Source organism: Lycium barbarum, chromosome 5 (genome assembly GCF_019175385.1).
Source record: "Lycium barbarum isolate Lr01 chromosome 5, ASM1917538v2, whole genome shotgun sequence".
Lineage (NCBI taxonomy): Eukaryota > Viridiplantae > Streptophyta > Magnoliopsida > Solanales > Solanaceae > Lycium > Lycium barbarum.
This window is the reverse complement of record NC_083341.1, coordinates 140,812,365-140,821,386: the sequence shown is the minus strand read 5'-3', so window position 1 is coordinate 140,821,386 and position 9,022 is coordinate 140,812,365. Positions and strand designations below refer to the sequence as shown.

The window sequence follows — 9,022 nt, the reverse complement described above, 5'->3', positions numbered from 1 at the left end:
TTGCACCAAAACTGCGATTTTTATCTCAAACTTTATATTTCCCAAAGGAAAATACTCATATCTTTCAATCAACATTTATATTTTTCATAATTATACCAAACATAACAAAATGTGAAGTCTAGATGATAGAAACTAAGCAAACACCTCACAAAGGCTTTTCTACATTAATTTTTAATAAGAAATAAATTGTCAATCGGTCGTCTGTCTTTTTTATGAGGGTGGCATGTAATACTAACTCAAGTCAAAAGAGGTCTAAAACAAAGAGTAGGAAAAGATAAAAAAGAACACACATCTGGACCAACTCTTCACGAGTGCTTCTCTACATTAACTTTGAATTAAAAATTAACTTGCCGGTCTTTCTTTGTTTTAGAGACAGAGCATATTAAAGGAAATTTCAAGATTAAATCATTTGGGCTTCTGCAATTAAGTAAACGGTGCATTATTCTTTTCTCTCGTAATGATGCGTTGCCTTTTACCGAAGTGGTCAAGCGGTGTGTTTTCTGGAATAATGTCCTTTCCTGCAAAGACTTTTCTTTGTGTTTATGTAAAAGTTAAACAAACAAAAAATGGAAAATATTAGGAAAAAAGATAAATGAGTTTCTTGGCTTTAAAGAGTGTCACGTCAGCGGGCCTATGTCCTACAATTATATATATATATATATATATATATATATATATATATATATATATATATGTTTTGAAAATCTAAGTTTGACTACCCGCACTTTATGTAGTTACTTAATGATAATGATAACATTGGAAGAAAATAATTAATCTCTCTTAATTTACTAAAATATATCAGTTAAAAAAAATTCTAATACAAGGAACAAGTACAAAAAAGGGAGTAGCTAAGTGAACACTCTTTTTTAAACAGGAGGTAGTATGAAACAAGAACAGTTTTTTTGTGAGAGAAAAAAGTGAATCCACATCTTACACTTTTGAGTCCACAAATTTTAGGTCCACTTTTTTATCTCACAGAAAGAAGTCTCATATAACTAGTGTGAGTTGTGTGAGACATATATTAAACATCTAAGGTCAGTTGTGTGAGGCGCGTAGTAAAACATTTCATTTGGACTAATTTTGGGGTAAACAACCAAAATTCTTTTCTTTTAAACTTATTAAAAAGGTCACCTGTCAAATTAGGTGCACTTTATTGTCGGTAGGAATAAAAAATAATAAATAAACATAAGGCAACTTAACGATGAAGAATCAATGTGTAACTTAACGATGAAGAATCAATGTGTAAATAGCAACAAGAGTCAAGCTCAATGTCATGCATGTAAATGAATGGCCCCAACTTCTGGTCCTTTCACAAGTGGAACTTTGGAGTAATGGCATAATTGTCGTTGTATGATTTATAGATCACAGACTCAAATTGTAAAATCAATCAGTAATGTTTGTGTCAGGATAAAATTAAACCTATATACGGTATACTCTGTGCATCTAACAATCCTTTTTCCGGATCCTTCTATAGTTTTCTTATTGCTTCTTCGTTTGGATTTCCAAAAAGCTCTACACATTTTCCAAAAAAGAGTGATGCCCATTTCCAGACTTGACATATACATCTCCCTCAGGGGTCGTTTGGTAGGCTGCATTAATCAAAATAGTCCTTGTATTAAAATTTGGTCTATCCAATACATTGTTTGGTTACTCAATTCAATTTAATCATACCTAATACATGGATAACTTATACACCATAGAGGGCTTATCTAATACCGATGAAACCAAGGGATTACTTATCCCAGGTTTAACTATACATGGATAAGACCCCTAAAATGACTAAACTACTCCTCAAACCCTTCTTTAGGTTAATAAGGTGTTCTTTATGAATTAGATTAACTTACAGAAATATTTGTAGAGCTTAAATTTGAATTGAAGCCAAGTTATATATTTATTATTATTACCTCTAGTAACCATTGCCATTCTTTTGCTCTTGATTGCTCTTTCAGAAGCCGAGAACTGATGGCAATGGAGGTTTTTTCTAGTATATGATCATACCAGAAAAATGAGTTAAATAAGGTAGCTTTCATCTACTTGGTAATTGAGCAAATTTTCTTTAAAGTTCGGTACTTTTGTCTTCAACTACGTTTTTTTTTTAATAGCTAACAAACATAGTGAGAAAATTGTTCTCTCTTGGCTAGTTTCATGAAATAGATCCAACAAAAAAATAATACTACAATTTTTGTGCAGTAGTCTAATAGCTCATACAATTAAATGAAATAGAAAATTCCACAAATATTCAAGGATATAATTGTAAAGAAGATTTTGTACAGTTTTAAACCAAACACAAGCTTAGATTATACATTGTTTATCTAATTTTTAATACATGAACCAAATACTAGATAAAAAATAATCTCAGCATTACAATCTCTGTATTACTAATTCCTGCATTACTAATACCTGCATTATTTGTCTTCGTACCAAACAACCCCTTAAAGTAGTAGACTTCTCATCAACAGAGATAAATGCAAGACGTAATGCCTTGTGCCAGCTTGTTACGATTAATTGACACTAGTAGAAAAGAATTAATCCCTCCGGTTCAAAAAGAGTGTCCGCTTAATCATTTGTATATTCTTTAGAAATTATTAATGCTTAAGTAAAAATTGATAATTTGACTAAATTACCCCTAATTAATAGGTATTGCGATTTGGTCATATAACACTTAATAAGAGCAAATTTAAAAAGTTAAAATTAATTCTTTTTTAATTTAATAAGTGAACACACTTTTTGAATAAAAAATTAAAAGCTAACCGAACACTTTTTTTGACGGAAAAAAATAACTATGAAAAGAGAACTCATTAATCTTTTCAAACCGAAAAGAATAACTTTAAAAAGAGAACTCATTAAATAGTCATTCAAAAAGGAAACGTGCGCATTCGTCAACTCATTAAATAATCTTTGGAAATGACTACATCACTGTTCAAAACGAGGTGAACTTTGAGCAATACTTAAAAATATTAAAATGTCCTAGTTCATTTAACTTCGAAGAATACTTCAATTAACTCTCATAAAAGGAAAACACAACTCCTATTTTGAGACGGAGGGAGTAACAATTAGTGCATTTAGAGAAAAATAAATTGTATTCTCGAGCTTCGTCCCATTTTTTACTTGTCACTATACTAAAAAATAGATGTTCACTTTTAATTACTTGTTCAGTTTGAAAATAAAGAGATAATTTACTACTTTATACATATTTCACGTACCCTTAAAAGTAAGTATTATAATTATTTTCAATTCATTCCTACTATATAATAATTAGGAGTGATATAATAAAATTATTATTGATTTATATCTTGCTTCTTAAGGGGTGTGCTAATCAAACATGAACAAGTATATAGAGACGCGAAAACGAACGGTCCTTAATGTAACGTGTTCATTTTAGTCCTTCATATTTACACGTAATCGAAAAAGTCCTTAATATATGAAAAAAGTGATCATTTTAGTCCTAAACCTTTAAACTTATGGTTCAAGTCAAAAAATCTGTTAAATTTAACTAGCAACTCATGTGAGGAAGCAAAAACTACCATTTTCCTCCCACCACCACCGTGTACTTGCGCCTGAACAATGGAGTATACATTTTTCTTGCTCTCCGAATAACTTAGTTTTCATTCTTGCATCAAGGGACACAATTGAGTTATGATTTCAAAGGCAAAAACATTATGATTTCAAAGGCAAAAACATACTTTAATTATTTGTTCAAGAATTTTCATTAAAGGTAGCAAAAGTTGATATTTCTTCACATCATATAAGATTTGGTTATGGCTGGAAGCTTTCACTCCCATTTTTTATGTTTTTATACAACTCACATGAGTTGTTGGTTAAGCTTAACATATTCTTTTACTTGCGCCGTTACTTTTAAGGTTTAATTAGGACTAAACTAATCACTCTTTTCATACATAAAGGACTATTTCGGTTACGTGTTATATATGAAGGGCTAAAATGAACACTTTTTAATACATTAAGGACTGTTTCAATTACGTAGTATATATGAAAAGATGAAAATGATACTATTTATGTTAAGTTATTTATATGTAGGACTAAAATAGTCCCAACTCCATACATTAATGGACGGAGGGATTCCGTACTAAGTGACATGGTTCGGGGACCTGCAGTCAACACCAAATTTTCCTATATAAGGAGCATCCACAAGTCACTCTTCCCCATCAAAACAAAAACGAGAGAGAGAGAGAGAGAGAAATTTATAGAAAATTGTTGTAAACACAAAATGAGCAAAGAAGGCAACGATTCTTGGTCGTCGAAGAACAAGCAAATGTTAGAGGAAAAAGAAGAAAATGAGACGATAAGTGGAATAGTAACAACAGTAGGTGTTTTTGCAGCTGGTATGGCTTTTGCTGCATGGGGCATTTCTAAGTTAATTGATGAAACAACCGAAGAAAATAACAAGAAAATGATGAAAAAGCCAGGGGCAGATGGTTACATGTTTAGGGATGACTTTGAAAAAAATCCTAAAACCTATTTCCGTGATCTTCATGGCAAGAAATGAAATCGATCCCATTTCGATTTCTACTCGATCGTATTACAAATATTCTAGTTTTGTTGTCGTATTTTCTAATTCCCTGCATGCTGCTTTAATTTAATATCGAACTAATGGTTGTTATCCCTTTTCTTATATATATAATATAAGTTGTGTACTTGTGTCTTAAAATGTCTTTGTTATTAGTATAGTAGTAAACAATATGTCGATCTTTTTGTTTCAATGGCAGCAATTTCAAGTCCTGTGTAATTTATAGGACACCAAATGAGTACCTTGACGCAATATCTATGTGGATCAAGATAAAATGAGAAAAAGCATGTTTGTGACATGACTCTCCCTTTTATTCATAACTGATTTAGTATAGAGTTTCACCTTATATGATCAAAGATAAAATGAGAAAAAGTAAATATGCCCCTCGAAGTAACAATGAAAGCCGTGTAGGGACATATTTGGACGACCTTTTCAAGTACTCGGGGCTTTTACGAGCTGATAAGTTAACGAATGACAAATATAAGACAAATCACAGACGTTAAGGGTATATTTGGCACTTCTCCGTTATTTTAATTTGATTCTGTGCTCTGCTTTATGCTTCCCGTGATTGTATGCACAGTGTTTGATTTTTATAAGAATTACGCATCTCATAAGGTGAATCGAGAAAGAAGTTGAGCCTAGTGATTTTGCTAAGAGAGCATGTATAGCTTTTGTTTCTCCAATTTAGTCCTATGATGGTGTAGCATATAAAAGAGTTGCGCATAAATTTAGTTGGCCAGTCAAACACTCAAAAAAGCTTTAGCAACTTATAAGCCAATCCAAACGGGCTCTAAACTTATAGGTAACCGTTATGTTCCATCGAGATAAATTTTCTGGTTTTGGGTTAGCGACGTAACTTTTTTTTTTTTTTTTTTGGGTTGCGAATGGCAAAAGGTGCTGGTCCTGCTGCCAATTGGAGTGATATGATCATCTACGATCCCAAATCTGTGTGTTTTTATAACCTGTACTGTTACATTTTTAGTTCTACTCCTTGCTCTTAATTATGATAATCATTGTTGTTGTTAGAACAATAACTACTATTACTGTTACGTCCCGTATTTTTATACATTGGGACAACCCGAATTAACTATGATAAGTTAGGGCCAAGACTATTCCGGAATTTGAAGACGGGACTTTTGACTTGTGATTTTATTTTGAGACATAAGTTATATATGAAATTGTTGGCATGGAACACTTAGGAAAAATCGGGACCAAAATTCATATAATTGGAATAAAAAATCTTGCTAAAAAAAAAAAAAGGCCATTTGGCCATGTGGCTTTGGAATGGACCCACACATTTGGTGGCCAATTTTAATTGGTCCACCCCATGTGTGGGCCATGGACACTTGGACAATATTCATATAAGCACAAAAGATGACCAAGTAGTCATCTTTTCTACCATTCCAACATTTAAAAGAAAAGAGAGCAAGAAGTTGAAGAACAACTTCAACCACACGGCCAAGAACAAGAAAAAAAAAAAACCAAATCCAATTCAAGCCATCCCAAAATTATTTCTTTGGTGTAAACCCACTATTTTGAGGTCCCTAAGTAGCGTGAAAGTGTCGTTGGAGCGATCAACTCATTATTTCTCATTCTTGGAAACCCTAGGCTATTGGGAAATTGAAGAGAAAAGGTAAGATTTGATTATGTTTTATGTGTTATGAAGGTTGTATGCATCTTGTAGTATGTCAAATGGAGGAAAATCATGAAATATGGAATGTTGGAAGTGAGTTGTGTGTGTGGTGCTTGAGCCGTGTAAGTGTGTGTGTTGTGTTGTGTTGTGTTGAAACTATGAATTAATGCCTAGTTAGTATATTATGATCATTGTAGGGTGAAGGAATGATTGAGAATTATCCATATGTGTATGTGGATGTGCTAGCCGAAAATGGGTCACCTTATATGGCAATGAATAAATTAATGTCGCTTAATGTTTTAGTCGTCGTCGTTATGAATTTGATGTTGTAAATGAAAAGAGGGCTGCTCGGTTAGGGGCTGGTTTCGGCCAGCTTGGAAAAATTTCTTGGGATCGTTGGAAAAATTTTGTGAATGGTTTAGAAGTCCTCTAATATGGTGGGAAAGGATTCGGGTTGATAATCGAATGTGCGAACGATATCGTGGCTTGAAAGTAAGCCAATGAATCGAATATTTGGAAAGTTGTTGAAAGATGTAAAAGAAAGTTATTAATGTTGTTTTGCCTTTCGAATTGGTTATCAATGTTACTAGGTTGGTTATTGTGGTTGTTGTTGTTAATTTTGAGCGAGATAAATTCTCGGGATGGTCTATTTACAGGGGAAGTGCTGCCGAATTTTCTGTAGAATTTAATGATTAGTTGGAAAGAATGGCTTAAGTGCCTTAACTAATGTTTGGTATTCGTTGGCATATTGTAGACCTTGGGGAGCCCGAGACGTAGATTTGGAGTAGCTTTAGATTGGCTAGCTTGGAAGTGCGTTCGAGGTATGTAAGGCAACTTCCTTTCTTTTTGGCATGTCTTAGTTTTTCACAGGCTAAATTAGAGCCTTAAGGAAATTTCAAATCCGACATCCGAGCATGTTATGATCGGTATGTGTTCTTTGGCATTCTTAGGCATGATTTGATGGAATATGGATCTTTATGTATTCGAAATAATTGTTCTCCGAACTTTGCACCAAAAGGGTTTCACTTTAAAGAATTCGTAAATCTTGAATGTCATATCTTTCGTATAAATGCTCGGATTGCTCCAATATTTTTATAAAAGTTTGCATTATGTATAATGAGTATGTTTCCATAAGCGGGCCTGACTTGGGTAAATTCCCGTCCGTGGGTCCCGCGACTTCCCTTTATGTAATTCGGGAACTTTTGGAAGGATTAGTATAACTATTATTTCGATTTTCAAATATGACCATTTTGTTTATGTTTGAAGTTATGAAAAACAAAAAAAAAAAAAATTTATGCATATGACTACACACGACTCTATTCGTGCATTCTGTTATTCCTTTCGCCGAGTCCCGGGCCGGTTCTGTTATCGTGCGCATTTTGATATACTCCGGAGTTATGCTGTGTTATGGTTCTCCGAGCTACTCGCTAATGAGGGTCGGGTTCCACTTATGTTTGGTGATGTGTGGTATATGACGTTATGTTGTGATGTGATATGTGACGGGGGTATAGAGATTTGAGACCTTCTGGTGTTATGTTGTGTTATGGCGCCATCAACGGGCGGGCGACCATATTCTTCTGTACCCTATGCATGACTTGCATATTTTTGACAGTAAACAGATTTTGATATGTTGAATTTTCACTTATGTTGATACTTCCATTTCGTTATATCTCAGATTTTTGCTTTCCTTACATTCTGCTTTGCATACTCAGTACATATTTCGTACTGACCCCCTTTCTTCAGGGGCTGCGTTTCATGCCCGCAGGTACCGACGTACAGTTTGGTGATCCCCAGTTTAGGATATCCCCTTCAGCTGTTGGAGTGCTCTTCTCATTTCAGAGCATACACTTTTGGTATATATATATTTTGTTCGCTATGCATGTATATATTTGTTTCGGGGTACGGCGGGGCCCTGTCCCGCCATATGATTCGTTTGGTCGGTATAGAGGTCTGTAGACGTATTTGTGGGTGTGTGTGCCTGCTTCAGTGCAGTTGTGTTTGTTGACACCCAATTTTGTCCCGCCTCTCTTCCAAAATACCTATTTATGCTCGTAACATTTTGTGGAAAAATAAAAAATATATATATTGTATTTACTATGATTATTAGCCTTTTATCAAAATCGGGGCTTCATTATTATATTTCAGTTACTTATTATTATTATTATTATTATTATTAATATTATTATTATTATTATTATCATTATTATTATTATTATTATTATTATTCACAATTTTTATCATTTCAGTATTTTACCAGCTTACGCACACGCATCGCATTTATCTTTGCATAATTAAATAATAGTATTTTATTTTACTGTGAATTTTTAAAAAATATTATTGCACGACTATTATAACATCATATAATTTTATTACCCGAGTTCTAATAATTACACATTTTGGTATTATGTGATATTATGTCATTCTCAGTACATCGTTAATCAAAATGAGTCTCTTATTTAAATATTGGAAGACAAACTGTTCCTTACACGCAGTCCGTATTTCGACTTACCGAATCCCAAATTAAAGTCCGATTAACTCCTAATATCTTTTGGACTAGCCCATATCTTTTATCTCAATTTTTAAACCCAGTCTATGTTTTTAATTTTAGCCCATTCTCAATACTCAGTCCAAAAATGGACCCAGTCCAAAAATACCGGGTCCGACCCGCATCAGCTCCAACATAAGGGTTTCCCTTTATTCTTTTTCTCCTCCGCGCCTCCCTTCCCCCTTTCCCTTCTCTTCTTTCTCTTTCCGCTTTCTCGCCTCTCCTTCATCATCTTCATCCCCACCACGCCGCCGCTCCTCTCTTGTCGTCATCCCCACCACGCCGTTCCCTTTCCCTACCCCCGCTCCTTTCTTTCCCT

The 9,022-nt window shown here is 33.8% G+C and overlaps 1 long non-coding RNA gene across 1 annotated transcript; it reads left to right on the top strand.

Annotated features, from left to right (window-relative positions):
• Positions 1–5,677: 5,677 nt before the first annotated feature.
• Positions 5,678–8,152, top strand: LOC132642851 (uncharacterized). Its single transcript, XR_009583355.1, has 3 exons — positions 5,678–6,158; positions 6,913–6,979; positions 7,902–8,152. It is a non-coding gene; the product is annotated as an uncharacterized LOC132642851 (long non-coding RNA).
• The last annotated feature ends 870 nt before the right edge of the window (positions 8,153–9,022 follow it).